General features: G+C 40.8%; 1 protein-coding gene and 1 long non-coding RNA gene across 3 annotated transcripts in view; both read right to left on the bottom strand.

Moving 5' to 3' along the window:
* RAB6A (RAB6A, member RAS oncogene family) overlaps window positions 1-24307 on the bottom strand; it is a 67885-nt gene that overhangs the window by 30275 nt on the left and 13303 nt on the right. The window lies entirely within an intron of this gene.
* LOC119142748 lies at window positions 14688-23544 on the bottom strand. Its single transcript, XR_005102403.1, has 3 exons — window positions 19963-23544; window positions 18960-19064; window positions 14688-14928 (listed from the first exon to the last, which is right to left on the bottom strand). It is a non-coding gene; the product is annotated as an uncharacterized LOC119142748 (long non-coding RNA).

Below are 24307 nucleotides of genomic sequence, written 5' to 3'. Positions count from 1 at the left end.
CCACAGATGTGTTGAACAATAGCACAAGCTGGTGCTGGACAAAAAGCCACAGGCTGCGAGATGAGGAGAGTTTCACTACAGACCCAGCAACAATCCTCAAGAGACAGAGATGAGCAAATCCAATACCTTCCCACTGCAGCACATGCTATAAATCCCTGTAATGGATTTGCGGCACCATAAACAAGCTAGCTTTTCCTCACACGGCCATTGATATGCAAAGGGACAAATTTAACTCTTTAGAGGTGGCAAGGGGATGTAATCAAACCCATGAAATAATTTGCTTTGGTAAGTCACAACCCCTGAAGAACACTGAAGTCTTCTGGCAAATCATTTCCCTTCCCACTATGCTCTGAGAAGTCTTGGACGGAGTCTGTCTAGAAGCTATAAAATCAGAACAGATTTTTCTATTTCATATTGCTGGAGCTTCCCTACCCTACCTTCAGTCACTTCACAAAGAGAGGGGGAAAATACAGCACCACCTGCTTTGCTCGTATTTAAATATCTCCTTCAACCAACATTTGGATAGAGTGTCTTAATGCCCTTTAGTTCTAAGACATTCCTTCTCCAAACAGACCAAGGTTTTCTTTACATAGCATGTCAACAGGCACCAGAACAAATTAGTATTAATACCAACTGCTTACAGTTTTAATTCCACCATGGCTACTGAAGCATCCCCATTTCTCCTTAAAAAAAACACACACACAAAAAACAACCAACAAACACACAACCAAAAACCAACTTGCTTTTAAAACCCTGGCAGAAGTGAAAGCCCACAATTCCCACTGTATCTATAATTATTAAGTCAGTGAATCTTCCTTCAGAAAGTCACAAGTTTATATTGTATAAACAGACACCTTGTCCAGCAGGTTTCAGACTTTAAATATTCCCTCTTTTAAAGAGCCATTCCTTATAGCTAACGCGACCTCACCTCTCCCCAGGCTCCCCACACACACCGCACTGCTTGCCAATAGCACAAACTATCCCCAGCCCTACAAAAAATAGCCAGATGAATCACCTTAGGATTCATATACCATCTGTTGCACACTAAAGGGATGTGGATGCATGTGCTGATTCTCCTGTTGAAGCCATGCTGCCATAAGCCCCGTTTCAGAGAGCTTGAGGAGAGAACAGAAACACACAGAAATTAATCTATTGTCAATTAGGTTGATCACATTTCTCCCGTATGGAGGCACAGCACAGGCCCCTGGGCAAGTCATAGCTAAAGCACTGTCACATGATTCTGTGAGTACACGGCGCACTTAAACTACATGTATTTATCACGGGCCTAGCACAACAGTTACAAACTAAATTCCCAGTAAGGATAATCCCTTATGAAGGGAAACCTCACCGTGCAACTAGCATCCCACAACCTGCAGAAATACTGATCTTCCCACCACCACCACCCCTTAGCAGAGCAACAAAGAAGGGCTACCGAGCCACAGTTTACCATTTGGAGTCCAGCCCCTGGGCTTATGGACGAGTTTTATTTTTACAGCAGTTTTTATTCGGAATGTCGTAACAGAGCACTAAGCCGCTCCGCATGACTTGAAAAATAAATAAAAATAACAATAATAAAGAACAGTGCCCAAAAAACCCCAATTTGTTGACTGTTGGGATCTGCAAGAGAGTTTGAAACCCATTCCATTACACATTTTCACTTGCTTTCTATTCCGTCCTGCTGGCTGTATGTTTATCGAATTCACAGAAGGCATTAATTTGGGAGTGATTGCAAATAAGAGGACAGGATCTGAATTCAAAGTAATCTTGAAAAATGCAGAACTGACCTCAAGAGGAAAATGAAGCTCAACAGGAAGAAGCAGCACAAGCTAATACACAAAAATAACAACTGGCTGCTTAAAATACATATTGCAATCAACTAGGTAAGCAATCTGGGGGTTCTAACCAAAGGAAGCAGTAAGACAGTCAAGACCTCAGCCTTGTCTCATTTAGCAAGTTTTTTTAAGCCAGTGGGTTAATTTAATCTCTTGAAAAAGTTTCAACACAAAAATATGTCCAGGGCAGCATCAGTCAGCAATGCTGTAGCACACGACATCCTTTAGGCCAAAATATTTCTAGTATGCTGCTGGGACAATTAAAAAAAAAAAAAAAGTTAACATTATCTTTGTAGGAATAAAGGCAGGGGAGGAAACGCTTCGCATGGGGTTTTACCACAGTGTACAGCTTTGGCTGGAGCAGCAAGGGGGGTTCTCTGCTGGACGCACCGACAACTGCGTTACAGGAAGAGAGACAAAAAACTCAAAACAATTCAGGAGCTGAGAAGGAGCTTTTTGGCAAGAAAAAGAGCCAGCTTGCGTAGTTTACACAGGATGACTGAAAGGTGACAGAGAGCAGAGAAGTAACTTAGTGACAAGGAAAGGTGGTCTCCAGCCTCTCTTCTTTCTGTAGATGAAGATCTAACAGCTAATAGTCCAAACAAAGTCCTAAGAGAAAAGGCATGCAACTTTAACAGTGAGGGTAATTAAACTCTTAACATAACCTATTCAGCTGGGCAGTGGATTCTCCTCCCCTCCTTGGCATACAGAGTTGTGAGATGTGTTCCATTGTAGGAATTTACATGCAAGCCATCCAAGAATTTTTTGAAGCGGAGGGAAGCTAAGAAAAATAAGTGATTAACCAAAGAAACCATTTGTTCCAAACAGTGCACCTGAACATCAAGTTTGGAAACTCTTCTGTCATTAAGTGGCTGAAGAACAGTAGCGGCGTGGGTTTCATAAGATGACTTTTCTGCTCCTTCAAGCTTTTCATCTAATGAAAACAAAGTCCACGTTAACCAGCTCCTAATCACACAGCTGTAGCTCAGACATCATTGCTTAAATGCACAGATTACCAGCGTATACTCCTGGATGGGAAGGCAGCCAGCTCCAGCAGGAATAGTTAAGCTTCTATCTGACTTGCTCAGACATTTTTCTTCAGCTATACCAGCTCTGGAAGAATTTGGACCTAGAGGTGGCTCCCATACTGAACTAGCTACTCACGTTCCTAACCATCAAACCTGAACAGCGCACATTAATTACACACTGCAGAGCCTGCCCAGTGCTTTTTTCTGGGAGGCTAGGGGAAAAGCAGAGAGAGGAGTTTTGCTGTACAAGGCAGTAAGTGGAAGCATTCATCCACGTTAATCCTGATAAGCTACAGTGTTTTAATGTGTTATGGGACAGGAAGAAGTAGGTTGTTCTGATATATAAAAATCGGAAACTCCTAAAAGGAAAGGACTGATCACTGGTTCAGCACACAAACAAGTAGATGCCCAAATACTAACATCCTCCTAAATCGGCAACTGAATCAGTGGCAGCAAACAGCAAAGTATCCAAGACACATAACCGAGTTAAAAGACAGGAACTTGTGAAGTTCCTATCAGCAAAATTGCCATTAGCTATGAGGGCCCAAATTCAAAGCCTTGCCTTTAACAGCTAATTGAGTCAACCTGATCGATACTCTTTGTCTGGAAGCCTTGAGCCACTGCCTAGCACTTATTTCAAAAGAGCATTCACCTGCAAGATAAAATCAATACACTAATCTCATGGTTCCAGCAACTTTGATCCGACAGCAGCGGCTGGAGAGATTTCAAGGTCATTCATCTGGTTCTTGAAGGCTGCCTTGTCCCACTTCTGCAGCCCTGCGCACTGGAGATTTGTATGTCCAACGCCAACCATCACTAATGACACTGATTAATGGTGGGTACCAACAACTCCTCTGCGCCAGCATGTGCAGAATACGTGCTACTGGCTACCGCTGGCAGCACAGCAAGCAGCACTCCACGCCGTGCGCTGTAACGAGTCACTGGGGAGGCTCACGCAAGAGCCAGGGATGGAAGAGACCCATTAGATAATACAAATCATCTCCCTGCCAGCACAGGATTAGAAGGTCATTTGTTGCCAAGGCAGAGTCTGCAAAAGGCTCAGGCAACAGTCAAGAGTGACCTACAAAGGAAAAGTAATTGGGATTGTGCCACTTCTACTGTATGCTGTACAAGGAGCAGGCCTTACATCCCCGTTTCATTTTCTTAGGCATGTGCTTGCCTTTTATACCAGAGATACCACATTTTGCCCAAGGATTCTTCCAGAAAAGTCACAAAGTCACACTTAAATCTCTGAGTTCGTACCAGTTGTCAAATACTAACACTTTCAAGGCATCAGCAATAATAATATTAAAAAACCAACAGAAGAAACATCTGAAAAGCAAAATAATCTTAAAAATAATCAATCTATCCATCCTTTTCATTGTAAAGCTGAAAAATTCCACGTGACCTCTTCCCAGTGAGAGGCAGATTTGGTTAACAGAGATCCAACTTGTTAAAAGCGTAAGTTAAAGCAGAGGAAGAAACCCTTCTCATCACACATACAGATAAATCACAGTGTAATCCCACAATTTCACTTGCCCTTTGCAAGACTCCCTTAAGATTTGGTTGAAGGATAAATCCCAGTGACACTGCAACTTCCTTTCACAGAAAGGAATCTTCACTGTATTTCCTTTACTAGACACACCACAGCACTGCTTGTCCAGCGATAACTGACATGCTGACAAGCAACAGTATTTCTTAACTGAGAAGTCAAACTCTGTTCTGCCCTCAATTCTCAAAACAGATGACCCAATACCACCCGAGGAGTCCTGTTGAAACATACAGCTTCAAGATCTTTCGACTACCAGCCTCACATCAAGTTTCATGCTCAGATTTGCTGATACTTCAGACCCGATGCTTAAAAGAGTAGCTGAAATGCAAAGATTTAATGCTCAGGATCAGAGAACTTGCTAGTCCACATGTGGAAAAAAACCACCCAAGGCAACAAGAGGAAAAAGCACTGCTAAGAACAATATACTGAATTATGAATACATGAAAACCATTTTTAGATTTTTATTTTAAAAGGAGCCCCAAAAGCAGGATGCTCATAGTTGACAAAATGATTTGCATTTTGTATTTTTAGGTACGTCAGTCTGAGCTTTTAAAACAGAAATGCTGTAATAAAATGATTAAAGCAGCTTCCTTACAAAAAATATCCTCCTCTGCTCTTCACTGTCAAGCTATGGAAATTTCACCCGGTTCCCCCAAAGCAAGAAACAAAACTCATTCATTATCCCAAAGACACTGACAGAGCCAGCAGACTGCATTCATCCAACAAATTCTCAGTAAGATTTAGTTTATCCAGTCACAGCTGAGGAACTCTGAAGATAACATCAAGTCTAGTCACAGAAAGCAGAAGTAAAAGGCAAAGTTAATGTGGTCTCGACTCCTTGCTCCAATTGAAGAATTTTTTACCCTGAAGTTGGGGGGGGGGGGGGGGGTCGTCCCCCATTGATTCCACTTCTGCTCTATTGTCAAACCTCTTTTATTCTGCCCTTTCTTTCCTGATGCAAGACACCAGATGAGATCAGACCAAAAGGACCATATGAGCCAATTCTTTGCATCCCTAAGTCCCCGATGAATAAAAAAAAAAAATAAAAAATCCAGAGGAACAGATGAAAGCCTGCAGAGAATAAACCACCTTGAAATACATCCGTGGTCCCACCCACTGGAAGTAGCTTTGTTTACAACAAGAATTTTGAAGTCTGGTAGAAAAAGTTATTTTTGATTAAAAAATGTACAGCTATAGATTATTTTTTTTTTTAAGAGCAAAGGGCAATATTAAATGCACATTTATCAGACGTTTTCAAAGGCTGTTTTGGTTATGCAGGATAAAGCTGGCTGAAGGATGCCCTCCCAGCCTGATCGCTGAAATGGAACGGCTGCCCTCATTAATTCTAGGAAATAAGACCATTTTGTACTGTTAACACTACAAAAATTGTGCAAGTGTCTTTCGTGCTACTTCAGTGGTTCTTGCATTATACTAAAGCAGCAATGGCTTCTTTATGTACAAACAAAACAGTTCAAATAGCCTCTTTTAAGATAGCTTATTCCCAGCCTAGGTTACAAATTACACTCTTGTCCTACTAAACAGATCTGCTCCTTTAAGCAAATTCCTCCTTAAAAAGAGGGAATTTAAGATTCTGTTTTGGAAGTTGATGTAGACTATCCAGAGAGTTGCAAGGAAACAAACAAGACCCAGAAAAACAAGGCAAGAGTTTTGTTTTGGTTTAAATAATTTTAGTAATTGAAGCAATGTTCCATCATTTTCTACTTCAAATATACTTTATTTCATTCATCCCAGAGAAGAGGGGACTCACCTAGATTTTAATTGATGGTATTTTTTGTATTCATTTGAAATAGAACAAACAATAGACTAAAGCTTGCAGCCTAGATCAAACACATGAAGATCAGGCAAAGGAAATTCAAGTACCTGCAGTGAAATCAGTCAACTTCAGACTCTGTGAAGCACAGGCAGCCCCTGAGCAAGCAGCATACCCTGAAGAGAGAGTCCATTTAACACACTTCCAGCAGCTTTGTCACTTCTACTTTAGATGCAACTTCTTTGACAAAGGAAATTTGCAGCTACGTTGCTCTACGCAGAAACTACGGGCCAGTAAAGATCTGCAGGTAACTTACTTGCTGATGCAAAACATCCACATTTATATATTTCTTTGGTGGCTCGACAGACATTTTGGTCCATCATAAGGATGCTTCTAAAATGCAAAAAACCTAAGGCAATGTCCTTCAAGAACTTAAAGCAGGTTCTAGGGGCTGCAGACAACTGAAGTCCACAAACCTTCACACTTGGAGTCCTCCACAGACACCAAATAGTAGGCAGTGGCGCAGGAAACCAACTGTTGCTTTGCAAACAACAGATCATCACACAGTGAAAATGAGCAGCAAAGGTGCTGCTGGCAGCGGCCAGCAGTTTGTACATGATCGTAAGGGGAAAGGAGGACAGAGCAACCAGGTCAGAAAGGGATTTTTGGCAGTTCATTTGCATAGGTTTTATGGCATCCTACCTCAAAAAGTAATTCTAGAAAGGCAGACACAATCAATAACAGTGTCAAACAACTGTAGCCGACCTTTTTAGGCCAATGAATCCCTGCCAACCCTTAATTTCCTTTCAGGTCACCACCCACAATAAAGCTTTTTTTTTCCTCCTTTAATTTAAAGCACTATGGAAAACCGTTAGATACAGTCCTGGATCAATTACTTTAGCCTCAGGGAATGCCAGTAGTCTATAGCTCTCAATTTAAGACTCACTGGCTTGTACCCACGAAGCAGAGTAGGTAAGTTGGTTTACCACTCCTGGGGTATAGATCTTACACTTTGCACGTTGCTAGCACAGCTGTCTCGATCCACACATCTGTAAAATACACTGTGATGTTTTTATCATGTGATTCAATTATTCCAGGGACATACGCTACGTTCATCATTATCAGCAGTTACAAGTCTGCAAAAGGCATGAAACCAGCACCATAACGTTACAAGTCAGCAGGTACATGACAACAGGTTCCTTTGGATTCAAATGCAAAGGAAGCAGAAGCCTGTTCCCTTAGAGTGTTCCTTCATACAAAATCATCTCTCCATTCAGTAGCTTCTTACAGCTGGAGGTGAGGAAAGAAGAAAGCTCAAGCTGCCATCAACGACACCCTGCTCTGACACCTCCTTCTCTTCCTTTTCCTCCCCAAATTAAAACAGAGCAACTGATGAAGACAGTAAAAAACAGGCAAACCCATGCTAAAGCTCGCTAGCATAAGGTCAGTCAGGATTTTCTCTACCTACCACCTCTTCTTCCCGTGCCTTTGAAAACATGCGTCACCCCTCCCAGCTGAAGGTCTCACCCTTAGGCATCTTTCACATCTACCTTTGCGGGCTCCAGCACCGGCAGAAACATTTCACATTGTATTCTGTTGCGACAGCTCGGACTGACCAGGCATTATTTCTTCTCAGAAGTTTTAACACAGTGGAGTCCCAAGGAACTGGCAGCAGAGGATTCCCATAGTCCAACTTCATTTCCACAGCAGCCTGTCTAGCCTTAGTGAACTACAGGGAAAGGCATGCTTTGCATTTTCATGTTTTCTATATACATCTGTTAGCCACCAGTTGACAAAAAGAGTAAGAAATAAAAATCACAACCATCGCCACAGTTGCTCAAAGACAATTTATATTAGAAGCAAACAAAATAATAACTACAAAAATTGATCGACTGGAAAACATGAGAAATTTTTGGAAGTCTGAGGTAATCCTTAAGCATAACAACTATTATTTTTTTGTTTTCAACCCAGGCCATAGTTTTGGACATCACATAGAATCTTAACACTTTTACAAACTTTGAAGTCTCAAATTCAGAGAATTAATTAATATCAATGCCCAACCCTCTGGCTCAGGTTCAGATGTGCTGCTCATCATCCAGCCCCTGTTCAGGCTGAGGTACTACAGGGGCCTGGTTGACCCTCTTACAAATTAACCTCTTTTGGTTTTTTTAAATACACATTTTAACACCTTCCCAGACAAAGAAAACTGAGAGCAAGGGCTCTACACAAAGTGGTGAGGAATTTAACGAGATACAGCATCTGACCAATGGCCCAGTGAAATGAAACAGGAAAGGGGAAGCCTAACCCCATTTTCAATAAGGGAAATAAAGATGATCCAGGAAACCACAGGCTGGTCAGTCTCACCTCTATGCCCACAAAGATCATGGAGCAGACCCTCTGGGAAACATATACTAACACATGTGGAAAATAAGGTGATTGGTGACAGCCAACATGGCTTCACCAAGGGCAAATCACGCTTGACAAGTGTGGTGGCCTTCTATGACAGTGGACGAGGGAAGAGCAAATGATGTCATCTGCCTGGGCTTCCACAAACCATTTGACACTGCCCCACATGACATCCTTGCCTCTAAACTGGAGAGATGGACGGACTACTCTGTGGATAAGGAACGGGCTGGATAGTTGCACTCAAGAAGTTGCAATCAATGGTTCAATGTCCAAGTGGAGACCAGTGACAACTGGCGCTCCTCAGGGGTCCTTACTGGGACTGGTGCTATTCAGCATCCTTGCTGGCAGCACAGACAGTGGGATCGAGGGCACCTCAGCATGTTTCCCACACCACCAAGCCGTGAGGTGCAGCTGACACGCTGGAGGGAAGGGATGCCATCCAGACGCTGACAGGCTGGAGAGGTGGCCCATGGCAACCTCATGAAGTTCAACAAGGCCAAGTGCAAGGTCTTGCACATGGGTCAGGGCGATCCCAAGTACAAATGCAGGCTGGAGAGAGAATGGATGGAGAGCAGCCCTGCCAAGAAGGGCTTGGGGGTGCTGGGGGATGAAAAGCTGGACATGACCCGGCAATGTGCGCTCACAGCCCAGAAAGCCGCCCGTGCCCTGGGCTGCATCCCCAGCAGCGTGGCCAGCAGGGCGAGGGAGGGGGCTCTGCCCCTCTGCTGAGACCCCCCACAGCGCTGCATCCAGCTCGGGGGTCCTCAGCATCAGAAGGACACGGACCTGTTGGAGCGGGCCCAGAGGAGGCCACGGAGCTGGTCAGAGGGCTGGAGCCCCTCTGCTGCAGGGACAGGCTGGGAGAGCTGGGGCTGTGCAGCCTGGGGAGGAGAAGGCTGCGGGGAGACCTTAGAGCAGCTGCCAGTGCCTGGAGGGGCCGACAGGAAAGCTGGGGAGGGGCTTTGGGCAAGGGCAGGGAGTGGTGGGACAGGGGGGAATGGCTTGAAGCTGAGAGAGGGGAGATTTAGGTTGGACATGAGGAAGAAACCCTTCCCCGTGAGGGCGGCGAGGCGCTGGCCCAGGCTGCCCAGAGCAGCTGTGGGTGCCCCATCCCTGGCAGGGCTCAAGGCCAGGCTGGACGGGGCTGGGAGCAGCCTGGGCTGGGGGGAGGGGGCCCTGCCCCTGGCAGGGGGTGGGACTGGCTGGTCTTGAAGGTCCCTTCCAGCCCAAACTGTTCTATGACTATGATTCCATGACCAAGACAGTAGCTGGCCTCAGAAACACACTCTCTCCCCTCCCCTCTTTACAGAACTCCAAGTTTTTTAAAGTACTGAAAGATACTGAAAAAAGTTACCTATTTTCTCATAGTAAAATTGATTCCCTTAGTACTTGCAAAGATTCTCTCCAAAGTGGACTTTTCAAGGCAAGCTGAGCCAGTTTTATCATAGCTGAGCACCTGCTTAAGATGCAAAACCAAGCTTTACCCATTATTACAATTAATAAGAAACAGTGTGGCCAGAATTTTGCTGCTGAAGAAATTTCCATTTTTCCATGTAACAATCAAGCGCCATGAAACTGAGTCAACTCATTGCAATAGAAGAATTTCCGAGCAGAGCATTTTAAAACCTCAGTATCTCAACAGTTCCCAGCACCTTCACAAACCAGGAACTGTGACACCAGCCCTTTAGCTCACTAGACAGCCTTCAGCACTCCAGTGTTAAAAAAAGCCTGCGTATAACAAACTAGAACAGACCATAAGCTAGGTATACAAGCCTAAATGGATGGTAGGAAGAGTGCATGAATATTTATGACTGTCTGGTGCAGAACAGCAGGAAGGGAAGCAACAGAGTCGAGTGAACTAACATGATATAACAAGGAATGACACCTACCTAGCAGATGAGCACACATAAAGCTATTATGTGAATGCGTGATATCATCTGCAGCTTATTCTCACATGCTACAATAACAGGGACACAATGAAAAAAAGCAAGTCCATTTTCACAGTAGCACCATTTTAAACACTGAGTATGTGGGATTATTGCATCTTTTTTTCATGTTTCACAACATTGTTCACTCAATGCTTTTCCTTTCAGAGACAGAGGGTGTAATATGATTTTCCTAAAGGATTCTAAAGAGTTACAGCAAAAATATCTGCTGTATCTGTATTTGTTACAACCCCAGGAAATCAGTGAGATTTGCAGCTCCTTAAGTCTCAGCGAAGTCTTCAAACAGTAGACATCACTAACGCTGTCTGTCACGCAGGAGGCAAAGAAGGAACTCCTCTCCTTGGCCATAGCCAAAGACTAATTATTTTATGGTTTCTAAGAAAAATTGATGAGTACACATTTCAAGCCATGTCCAGAGTTATGCAAGTTTCACAAGCATTTGAGACCTTGCTGGAAGACATGCCCTTGCTACAGAGAAGAAAATAGGAAATATAATTTTCTCACAACCCAGATGTCATCAGAGCAAAGAGGGTTTAGTTCCAGTCAATCTCTCCAGGCAATAACCCACACAAACACGAGTTTTCATGCCTGCTGCCTGGCCAACTGCTCTTTCCTGTCAAGCATTTCCATAATTTACAGAAAGGGACCAATTACTCCCTTATCTACAACAACCAGTAATCAAATGATTAACACTTCAGTAACTGCCTTATAAAAAAGATGACTATGAAAATATATGTTAGCCTGAAAAGCTCATTAATTTTCATTCATTCTTTTCTTCGGGTACCTTAGAATAGCATGTACACAGTGCTGTTTTCCTGACAGAAGCAATGAGGCCCTGCTTATAACACAATACTTCATCCAAGACAGAAGGAAATTGAAGTTGATGCATTTTTCTGACCTAGAAAGTATTTTTTTCCCAGGGTCTTGCTAACAGCCATGGCCAGCAGGGCCTGTACTGTTTGAATGCTGGCATTAATACAAAAGCAGAAGCTTAAGCAACATTAGCTCTTCAGTCCCAGCTTCTTATATCCCTGGCTAAGGAAACCACCAGCTCTGGTTCAACAAGCTCAGACTTCAACTGGAAAGAATCCTGTGTCAACAGTAACACATGACCTTTGATAGCAAGGTTGTCCCTGTCAATATATGTTTAATATTTGGCCCATCAAATAGGGACAAGATTATTATTCACTAGTTAAAGCCCTGCAGATAAGAGATTATTTATGCTGACACACAGCTTTAGGTGCCTCATGCAGAGGGATTAGGACAGAAGTGCAGACTGGAGGAACAAAGTACTGAAAAGCTGCCCCGCCTATAGCAACAGTCTTCCAGAAGAAATCTGCTGTATATTCTGGCATAAGTATTAAGTTTTTGGGAGTACCATACTCCATGAGTAAACTGTAGGGCCTAGAGCATGTCTTGTGAAGAGCAGCTGAGGGAACTGGGGTTGTTTAGCCTAGAGAAAAGGAGGCTCAGGGGAGACCTTGGCACTCTCTCCCAAGTAACAAGTGACAAGACAAGAGGAAACAGCCTCTTAAGTTGCACCAGGGTAGACTTAGATTGAGTATTAGGAAAAATTTCTTCCCTGAAAGGGTGGTCAAGCACGGGAACAGGCTGCCCAGGGACACGGTAGAATCACCCTCCCTGGAAGTGTTTAAAACAAGCGTAGATGTGCTTAGGGCCGAAGTTTAGTGGTGGCCTTGGCAGTGCTGGGTTAACGGTTGGACTTAATGATCTCAAAGGTCTTTACCAACCTAAAAGATTCTATGAATCCAGTTCAGTCTGCCACAAGACAACTGTGAATATTTTAAAGGAGATTTGAAAGGTTCTGCATCTGTATTAACTGAAGTATTAGTTTGTGTCAAGTTTCTGCTCCAGACATTTTCTTTTTACTCTTCAATATTACTATAGGACATACACAGGAAACATCAGCTCTGTGAAACTACATTCCCAATCCTGTTATTAAGGAAAAGCCAATACAATTCAATGCAGAGAAACTTTGCACAACTTGAGATCCTCTCTCTCTCCAAAACAGGGAGGAGCAGCTTCCCAAAACCCAGCAGTTCAAGACTGGTTCATGTCTTAAACTGGAAGTTTCCAGCCTTGAGATGAGCTAAACATCCGGATATAGACACACACTTGGGATTAAACCTAGCTGAATATATCTTAGTCTCTAACAGGGAATGCATAGCTAGTTAGTGAAAGCTATTAAAAGACTGCTGTTTTTCCTTAAATGAAAAAGTTTTCATTTTATTCCTAATCTTGTACTATACATTTTCCCAGTCTCATTCCTGTTGTACACTATTTCAGTTTTCTATGAAAATTTGGCAACAGTTCTTACAGAATGGCTTGGGTTGGAAAGAATCTTTAAAGATCACCTTGCCCGCCCTCCCTACCACAAGCAGGGACACCTTCCACTAGACATTGGTTAGTACCAACTTTATTGCTTTTCGTTCTAAAAACCTCAAGTAAGACTTCCCTTCCCCAAGGGAACGTGCTCTTAGCACTGAGAAAAAATGCTCAAGAGTAACTATGAACAGTGTCATTTCTGCCACTGAAATAAATGCAAGCAGACATCAATAAGCGGAAAAGTCCCTTGTTCCTTTGGGAGAGCTCTTACAGTCACAGGTCACTAAAAGATTCCTCCTTCCACTTTGACCCCCGAGCTGGCTCACTGCATTATTTTAACAGCTTAGCATCTCCAGGTTGCTCAAATTTTCATACCACCCTTTTAACAAAGCAAATGTTCAAGGATTTTATGTCTTTGGGCTCTGTTGATCAAGATCTACTAACACCTCTAGAAGACTTTTGGGAAAGTGTGGACAATACTGTCCTTGCAACTGGCTCCAGAGCCTCTCTCTTGACTTCAGACTGCAGTGCTGGGACACAGAGCCTGCAAATCGCTCGTTCAGACCATCTCTGCAACAGGCAGGGGACAGGCAATTCTCAGCCAACACTCAGGAAACACTCAAGAGAACGCCCGGTGTCACAAGGCAAAGCCCAAAATATTAAAAGCATGACTGTACTGTATGAAAAATGAACAGCCTCCTTATACAGGTCAGAGAACCACCTGCCTAGCTCTCCTGGACACGAAACACTGGTCCTTCTGGCTCCAGGGTCCTTTTGCACAACTCCTATTAGTGAATAGCATGGTGAGGCTGTTCTGGCAGCTTTTAAGTAGCACACCCCAAATCTTGCTTCAGCTAGCCTCAGCATCCATGATGCCACAGCTCCTGAAAGGCTACATATGTGCTACCCAATACAATTATGTGACAGGCTCAGCATTACTTCAGAGTGCATGTTAAGCCTCACATACACATTCCCAAGGGACAGAAAACGAACAAGAAATTGCCTCTAACGAGCAGAGTAACAGTTCTCCCAAAGGATCCTACCTTTCACATAGCCACCCCACCAATATCCAAATGCCACACTATGAAAAACAAAGTAACTTTTACAGACCATGGCTAGATATTGAAGGATGACTGGATAAAAGCCTGCTGTGCCATCAATCTAAGTGTTTAGCACCATACAGATGTGTTTTATGCTGTCTTTAGGCATTTTAAGACCAGCAAGAGAAACAAAGGATTGTCACTTGTATTTAAAGTTTGGCAGTAGCTAACAAGAAAAGAGGCAGAAAAAGGTACCTTCTACTATCAATCTTTAAGTCAACATTAGCCTGTTTGCTTTCTTTAGACATGTTAGAATCCTCTTTTATTCAGTACTACACTTTTTTCTTGAGGGAGATGCATGTTAGTTTTACCTGGAGTTTGGTATCTTTATTTATTCAGTAATAAACTAAGCCACGTACTGAGACTGCTCATTAATGGCTTGTAGCAGGCCCGAGTAGAAGGCGCAGCCTAGACATGTAAAGCTGCACAAGGCTCCTCTTTGTATTTTGGTATATGAAAGGTTCACAGAAGTCAAAAAAAAAAAAAATCTGCAGAGACCAGTCACAACTTTAATGACTTAAAAGTCAGTACTTTTTTCCACTAAGTAAATCCTAATAAGCACTGGCATAGTTGATAAAAGTAGAACAATATGACTGATTATCAATGCATGGGCAAGATTTCCCTTGGGATACACATCAAACCTTGTGACAGTGACAAAAATACATGGCGATAAATAAATTCATTAACTCTTGCGGGTTTTGTCACTAATTAGCTTTACTTTTCTTTCTGAAATAGGAAATACATGAAAGCACAAAGCAAAAAAATCTCGTTCTATTTGCTCAGTCACGGCAATGAAGAAATGAAACACTGAATATGGGTCAGTCCTCTAGTTCCATCTCATAACCACTCAGTTTACAGACTTTTCAGCTGTGAGGTTTTAAACCATTAAGTGGCACACTGCAGAGTTTTCATATTAAAGCTGGGGGGTTTCCACCACACTCACTAACCTGTAGAAAAGAATAAATAAACAAGAGTCAGCCCCTCACTACTGAACAGGAAGGAACAAGTCTATTAAAATTACAGAAAGCAAAATATGATAGTTAGATTACTCTGTCAAGAGTAAAATAAAAAGCATGTAAACGTTACCTCTTAAGCATGGCTATAAAAATTCATTTTAAAATACAGGCCTCATGTTCTGAAGATTAAGCCACTAGTCTAGTTTTCTGCAGAAGAGTTCCAAGTCAATCACATAACATAACCAGTGCTATTTTTACAGTTTAAAAGATTTCTAAAAACAACAGAACCAAAGTTAATGTCACAAGACGACGACCTTCAGGCAATTTCAGTTTTCCTCATCTGGTGTAACACCAAGCATCTGGGAAGTTACACAACGCCACTTTACAAGGAAGACTTCCAGTTTTCTGTTAGTGAGAACATCTGTCATCTTACTTTCAGAGTTCTGAATCTCCCATCATTTTGTACAGTAGAGCCAAATATTCTGCTTAAATAGGGCTGAAAGCAACTGAATTTTGAAGAAGTAGAATCCTGCCCATTTCTGAATGACAGACAACCCTTTAAGCTGGTGTAGAAGCCAGAAACTGTCTTCTACTGTCTATAGCAGACCAATCTAGGAGGTTTTCCTTGGGGGAAGAGAGTTATAAAACTTGTGAAGACCTGTAACTAAGATACTAAGAGGGTAAAAGGAAATATGCAGGTAAGCATGTGCAATAACAGGAAACAACAGAAGAAGGATTAACAGAATTGCAGACACTAATTGCTACATAGCATGGTAAATGTGGTTTCATTCAAATGACCACAGAGCAAGAAGAGGAAGAATAAACCTAAGATAAGGTAACAAGAAGATCAAGAACTGGAGCCTAGTAAAGTCCCCAGATAAGGAAAACAAAAGAACAAGGAGACTCAGGAATTTTGCCCAAACCATAGGAGGAATGAAACAAAATACCTGGAGGAAAAGGTCCCAAACAGTCTTAGCTCCTAAAAGGAAAACAACTACAGGCCACAAGTATCAGTGTCACAAAATCAAGAAGAATCCAAGACACATGATGAGGATTCATATATCCCATCAAGCAACTCTGGCCACAGCACTTGGGCACATATCTTGATCCTTTTGAGGCCACGGGTGAGAGCGCGTACAAGTAAAATTATGCTAAAGCAACTGTGAGTGAAATCTGCTCAACTGGAAACAAACAATTCCTTTCACTTTCATAAGAGCCTGCATTAGTTTTGTTACAGTACTCTTTTTTTAATGCTATGACTCTGCAGAATGGATTCTGGAAATAGGTTTCTACTCCTGACTTTAAGCACTGGTTCATTACGTTAGAAGCAGCAGGAAGATACAGGACTGCCTTTCACACAGTCACCAAAATTCTTGTTAAAAAAGCCCTCATATTTCAAGAGCATGTGTAGGAGGAGTCTCAAGTATGAGACTATTAAACCTTTACATATTTCTAAAAGGGAAATTGTCACCTCTTGATGACACTTATTTTAAGTATTTTCAAAGAAACATCCTGAAGGGTATAACTATTCTTGCCCACAGTTGCCACGCAGATGAGATTAAAACCAAACAGAAAACAGGAAGCATGAACAATACACTCACATTTGCTATGTGGGATATCCAGGAAAATGAGGGGGGAAGGTATTAAGCTTGGTTAATTAACTAAAGGTACTCACAGGTCACCTCTATATTTCAAAGACTGCTGCGCAGTCTCTTAATAAAAAAACAACCAACATTTACAGTCTCATGAGGATATTTTTCATCACAGGCTGAAGATTTAGCTTTCCTTATCTTACATTGTTAAAGCTTTTAAAACAAGTTTCCAATTAGGCTTAAAATATTCTCCAAAGGACTTGATTATTTTAACCGCTCACTAAATGCCTCAGAAGTAAGGCTCTTTGAGCCTCAGCATAAATATCAATAACACAAAGCAGCACCTCTACAAAACTAAAAGCACTTGGAAATACTGTAAACATGTCCAAAGGATCTTCTGGTCAAGTCTGGATGACCATGAAGCTAAAGAAGAAGAAAGATTCAGTAGTACAGAAGACCACGGATCACAGCCTCTATTTAAAACTTAGCGGCAAGGCACAGCAGTGAAAGAAGGCGCTCTCATCTGCAGGTCAATGTAAGGAAGAGAGTTTCGGGTGGACCTAATCAGCAACTAAGCCAGCAAGGAGGAGGTAAGCACAGATTGGAAAGCAGAAGACATCCCATGCAGGAAATGTTATCGGGAAGCTCCTCCTGCATCTCAAGAGTGATTTTTTTTTAAAAAGGTGATGGAACAGCAGCAGTAGTTCTTGCAAAGTCATGTCTTCTGGACTCCTCACTGCTTTTAAACACTGGATTTCACCCAACACAGAGCAGTAATTCACTTCAGACTGTACAACCACCTTCAATATTAAGCTAAGTTACATTTATATGTACACTTCGGTGAAAAAAAACCATTTAAAACCAAATTTGGGAGGCAAAGGAGTTGGAGAATAATGAGCAAGGGGAAGGAGGAAGAACAGTACTTGATCTTTAGCAGCGAAGTCTGCTTCATTCCTGTTGCAATTTAGCTGGGAATGGCTGCCAGTCCCTAAGCCAGAGTATGAGCATTTACAAGATTCAGTTTAAAATCAAAAAATTAATAAATCTTGCATAATTTCATTACTAAAGACAAAATGGCACAGAGGTAAGCATGTGGAAAAGGATTCTAGTAAGTCCTACTGGAGAAAGATTAAATTCATTTTATATTCTCAGCAAATCAGTAACTAAACATTAATTCAGGCTCTAAAGTGACAGCCTTGGAAAAATATGGCAGACTGCTGGTACCACAGAGCTATCTCCTCTGAGCTGCGATTCAGGTGGCCTCTAAGCTGGACAGTAAACAGGAGTTCAAAGAGTCACAATAGATGCTATTTAGTATCTGCTTTTTACTAAAACATCCTGTTTAGTTGTTACTCCAAGTCCCCACAACACTCTGTATTATTAAGGGACTATTTAACCAATTTTGGGACAAAGTACCAATTTTGGATTGTGGCGTTGGGGTGGAAATTTCAGAATAACTCTACTTGGTTCCAAGCTATTCAATGATGAAACACACAGCTTTGCTACGAGCACATTCAGACAAATTAAACTCTTTTAGAGACACCTCATCCTCACAATGTCTCCAGTCCAGGCAGAAATGCAATTATACCAATGCTTCATGAGGTGCTTGGAGTACAAGCAAAGGAAGAAAAAAAATATGGTTGTTAATAGAATATCATAGACAATGTACTTCTACTTTTATGCATTAATGTTACACAAAATTTCAGACAGAATTTCAATTCCCATTTATGCGTATTTTTCACAGCATAAACACACTAGTACACATTGCAAATGCTAAGGCAACTTCAACTTTGCTAAACAGCCTTAGAACTTGGGTAGGTCAGGTTGTTTCCAAGAGAGCTCTTGTAAAGTTATGCTGCTAAGCATTTTGGTGAAACAACAAATGTATTACTGAGACATGTAATATATACAAATACCAAGTCACTTCTAGCCTAATCTATTGTTTTGAAGCTAGATTCATAGAATAAAGGCAAAAGGCTGAAAGTTTGACCCATTAAATATTTACTCTGCCTTTAATTTTAACTGCAGGCTTGTTTATTAACTGGGTGGTGGTTTGGTTGGGGTTGTTTTTATTATTGCAACTGCTTTAAGGGTCCATTTCCTTCTTACACAAAAATTTGAACCTATCAAGTTTAAAAGACCAGTATTTAAGTTTTACTACTGTCATGCAAGGATAGCTTAATATTCACTTTACATATGATGGCAGTTAAAGCCTATGGGGATTAATTTACTTTTTGATGCAGATACTACATATAGGCTACATCGTTCAGATACCCCATTAAAAACAAGTGCAGCACTGAGCAAAAATCCACAAGGAGACCTTCAGTAATTAATCATTCATAAGATCCAATCTTTACAGCTCAGTATTTTATTTTTAAATACCTAATTATCTGCTTGTAAAACACTTGGAAGATGTAAAATGCTACATACACAGATCAAAAGTAATTAAGCCACTCTGGACAGACATTACATGAGAAGCATGGATGTGCTCTTCAATGAGTAGCTCTGTTGCCCTGCACTGAGCTCCTCCATCACCTGGACAACAAGATTCAAGCAAAAGAGTTATTATAAAAATGACATTTCCAAATTCAGACGACTGCTCCAAATATTTTATACTGACATTAAGTCAGAATCAACACAATTGTTTCCCTCTCTTGCAATTACAATTGCTTTTGGAATGAGCATCTTAAGAGTAAAAATAAATATTCAGGACTTCACCTCTCCAAACATCAGTAAGCTTTAGGTGAGTATGAGCAAAAAGTACAACCCATGTTTTTAATGAAACATATGCTCATATTCAGTGAGGAGAAAGTGAGAGAGTAGCAAGAGAAGACACCCCTTCAACTAGATTTCCAGATTTTGCTACCACTGAGTTCTCAATTTGAATGAAAACTAATCACCACAGAAACATTTTGAAAACAACAAGGTAGACATTCAAAAGATAATAATGAATTTCCAATTTAAATACCTTTAACACTGTACTTGTTTCCAGAACTAACCATATTCATGGACATTTTACACAGGAATCTGTGTATAAATCCTCAAACATAACAATGTTTTCCAAAAATAACTTTCGTTAAAATAGGATAAATTAAAAATGATAGACTAATGTATCATCTAATATGAGAATACTCTTCTGGATTCTTCAGAATTATATTGCGCTGCTGACATTTCCCTGCAGAGTTATCTGTTTCATTATCTCTGTGGCGAGGCACCACAAAGTATAATGTCCATTTCTCTGCCACCATTGAACGATACATCTTAATATATGAGGAACATAACACAATAATAATAGTTAAATACTTTCAGAAATCCTGAATTTTTCTTTGCATCATTCATCATCTCCTGAGATTTCAGTATTAATGATAATCGTAATACATACACTAGAAATTACATCAGTGAAGAGATGTTACTATGTCTAATGATTTCCTACCTGAAACCAACAAGTTCAGCTGCTAGTTAGGCTCCTTCCTGAAAAACCTCCCATTATCTTCCTTTTCTTCTTTGCTACAGTCCCAGGGGGTCTGTACAGTCATGGGTTACTTTTCACTCTAACCTTCACAGCATTCAAATTCCAGTGGTCTTGCATCTTTTAATTTAAGGCATAACATTCAGAAAAATGAACAGCAGCTTAATAGTAAACAGCCTAAGAATAGAATGAAGTCATTCTGCATTAATGTTTAATTACAATTTAAAATTGGTTACAAAACTGAACTGCAATAAAGTGTTTGATGCTTCTTCCCTAAAAGAAGTCTTGATCAAAAATCACCTGTGCGATTCGCTCCTGCACTGAGACTGTCAAAGACTAAGATGTGAATATATTTCTATTCCTTCAGAAGATGTACACACCAGAAAGATCTGCCTTGGCCTAAATATGGATAAATATGGTCCAGTATTCTCTAGATGTTGGTACTTTTGGGAATGTTATCTAAGAACAACAGTATAATCACCATAAATACTGTTTGGATTTCATTGATGTACATGAAAAGCTGCATTCAGATACAAAAGGAATCACATCCGCTCCAGAAACCAGAAAATACAGACAGATATCAACAGGAGAAAAAAACAGATTGACAAGTCTCAAGAGCTACAAGGGGAAAAGGCTCTTTTTTCAATTGTAAAAGCATATTAGTACTCGGATTTTTTGCAGTCATGAAGGCACACCATCATGACTGCCCCTAAGAGATTTCTTCAACCTACTTTCATTGACAGTGAAAGTCAATGAATGCTACTGAACTGACACAAGTTGTAGAAAGCCTTGATGAGGATGTGTTCAGCTGCTTCAAGTAACTGTGTTGCATAACTACACATGAAGTTTTAATTCAGTCTATTAACAAATTTAATATAATGTTCATCATATTTTTTCCAAGAAATTGACCCCCAAAAAATCCTTACAAAAAGCCAAAACTGAACAGAGAAATTGGGAAGAAGTTCAATAGTCATTGCTTTACCTTAACTTTAGTTCTCAGAACTACTGAAGCAAGACAGCATTTTCTGTCTTTTAGGAGCAGCCCCAAACAGAGATGGTAAATCAAGCGCTTGACTGAACAGGTTACATGCAAGGAGTTCTGCTAGTTCAACATGTAAAAAGATTCTACAAAAATGTGAAGTCATTGCAGGTACACCGCAATAAAACTGAATTCCCTCTGCATGTTTTATTATCACAGCATGACTGCATCAAAATCAGCTGATTTTTTAAGCCTACCGTGCCCACCTCATGCCTCAACACTGTATAAGCATTATTTTAATAACCTGAGTGTTTGTAAAATCTCCAGTTTTCCATCTAAGAAAGTGTGACATTGAACTCTACACTGGTGGCTGTATTAAAATTTTCCAATGAAGTTTAGGGAGAAAAAAGGAGGAAAATTTCAAATTAGACACCCTAAACCAGATGAAAATATCCCAAAATTATTTATAATGTTGCCTATTAAAGGCAAACTATTTGAGTCCAGTTGAGGAGCTAGCACATCTGTCCCATCTTCCCAGCACAGACATCCCGGAACATGCCAATTCCTGTCACTTGAGGTTTAACCTTCAGATTCTTGTTTTTTCCTCTAGTTTGAGCTGTTATGCTTCCCACTTGAAAGCTTAACTAGATAGGACACAAAGCGCTGATGACAGACAAGGCTACTGAAACAAGGAGACACCTCAGCCCTCGTTCTAGAGCAGCCCATAAAGAGTACTCTATACATAGTCTTAAAGAAGGAAAAGTTCATTTATTAGACACTAGCAACACAGAACAGTACAGCCTTCAGGATTGCTCCTGGAGTATACAAATTTCATGAAAAAAATTGGGGGAAAAATAGGACAATATCTGACAGTTATTTTTATCAAAATTCTTAAGGCACTGTAAAGAAGTTTCTAGACTAAGCAGTTTAACCTTTAAGAAAAAAATTTGTCCTCTCAGGAACTATGCAGGCAAATGGGCTCCAGCAGTAACATAGCAATTGAATCACAAGACTCAAAGGTTTTGACTAACCTGTCTAGGGAGAGTCCCACAGAAAGTATTCATTAAATACTGCAAACAGGACAACACATAAAATGCTTCCATTCAAAAACATCTCAACAGTGGTTAATTAACTCATCAGAGGTGTTTTCAACTGCAAAACTGAGACAGGTTCTATTCAGACATAGCAAATATGTTAGGAAATTGAATGCTATGAATAAAAACCTGGAAGAGCTCAGTCTAAGCAAGGCAGTTCGAACTTCTAGACACCTCCATAATATCAAAGTGGGTCTTGTGATAATGCTAAATTAACATTTTAATTGGTATTCCATGCTCAGACAACACTGAAGAGAGGAATCTGAATAATTCAGCTTCCATTTGGAACGATTCCATTCATCTCAGGGCAAAAAAGAGAAACATAGGATTGGCCTGTTTCAGAAGATGTGTGACCCATGGCAAGCCTCAGACTTCTCCCAAGACAGCAGAAGTGGATTCCTCTCCTGGAACTACTGAGAAACAGGGAGAAAAGCAGTCTTCATTAGCTAGTTCTCATACATATAGATCAAATACAGGTTACGGAAGGACAAGTGAACCATTGCCTACCTTTACATTTAGCTGAATCACCCACATGGTTCTAAACCATGAAAAATCCCTCACTAACTCCTTCGCAGCTTTGAACCCCCAAAATTCTGACATGTTAATGTGGAAGTGATAACTACAAGAACCACATCAGTAAAACCAAGCAACCCTTCAGGAAAGGTGCTAACCAGACAAACTAAACCAAACCAAGAGGCCTTGTAAGCTAACAACAGATCACTCAGCATGGGATTCTCATTCACTTACTCTGAAAGACTCCCTGGTTAGGCAGGGCCTCACAAATACAGACACTAACTAAGCTTATACCTTTTTTTTTTTTCTAAAACATTCTTTCCAGGATTGTAGAGGGAGTGCTAGGACTATAAAAAAAGTGTTTGAATTTTGCACCTTTAAGGACAACACATCTCCATGGAGGAAGGAGATCTGAGAAAGTTTATTGGAAGGATGCTCATAGTTTAAGGAATTCTTGCTTTAAATCAGTAAAATCACCTAAGTTTGATGGGAAACATCACCCTCCTAACACCTACATAAAGCACAGTAATTCTCTTCCCCTATTAAAATGCAGATAAGTAGGGGTAAAATTTACTCACAATAAAGCAAATGCCCGATACCAGATGACATCCAAGCTAGTCACCCAAGGTTCCATTCCGATTGTAATCGGTGGCAACCATTTTATTAAAGATGATCTGAGTAGATAAGAGTCCCACTTCTTTGTAACGGGAAGCTCCTCCACTTCAAACATCTATACAGCCTTCTACGCCCTTCTGAGAGAGGTTTCAGCTCCCTGTAAGAAAAAAAAATATTCTCTTCTTCCCTACTCAAAATACCTGTATTACAGAAATCCGAGATTCTGGACACTTAAAGCAAACAAGAATCTCAATGAAGCCTGTAATGAAAAGGCACAATACAGACTTGCAAAGTATTATCTTTTAAGATAACGAACTGGATTATTAATTTCTGTAAAATGTCACTGAAGGCATTCTAATGTAATTTCTGCCTGAACAGCTGCAAGAATTTAGTGCATTGCACTTCACTTTTTATACTGCAACATCCCCTCATACATTATATATATAACTTTATACATAAAAGCCAAACAGAAGCACTTCCTTTCCCTAAATCACTAGGTTTTCAATTGTTTCAATTATCCAAAAGTTTCTTTGGGTTTTGCAAGTCTTTTATTTAGAGATCACCTGCAATCTCCTTCCAGGTTATCCAAAGCTGGCCTGTTCCCCACACCTCAAGACCATATTGGTCACTGTTGGTGTGAACGTGTCTCCATCCTCTGCCACGCAGATGTCTCTATATACAACCGTGGCTAACCCTTAACCTTGGATGAAAAAAGATCTGTGCTGTCTCCACTATCTTCTCTTTGAAGTAAGAGCCAGATTCACTGCCATGATAGGAATAATCTGAATTTTCAAAAAATAGCCCATCTGTCTCTCCCTATTCTACTGCCTTTGGAGAAAGCATGGGGAAGAAGTCATATTTCTGCAAACAAAAGCAGCTGAATGTGCTTCTTTGACCCGAGTATTTCCCTGTAATATTTGATTATCTGAAGTTTGGTTCACCATCTTTTCCTACAGATGCTGCCTTCCTAATTAAACCCTTCTCTCTGCAGCCACTAAGAAATACAGCTTTAGGACATCCGTTACCTCTACATCTGTCATTGTGCTTGAACATTATCTATTCCCGGCTTTTCTTCCTAAGTTCATTTGGGTTCCTCAGACCCACAATT

Source organism: Falco rusticolus, chromosome 2 (genome assembly GCF_015220075.1).
Source record: "Falco rusticolus isolate bFalRus1 chromosome 2, bFalRus1.pri, whole genome shotgun sequence".
Taxonomy (NCBI): domain Eukaryota; kingdom Metazoa; phylum Chordata; class Aves; order Falconiformes; family Falconidae; genus Falco; species Falco rusticolus.
This window is presented reverse-complemented; position numbering and strand designations above follow the sequence as displayed.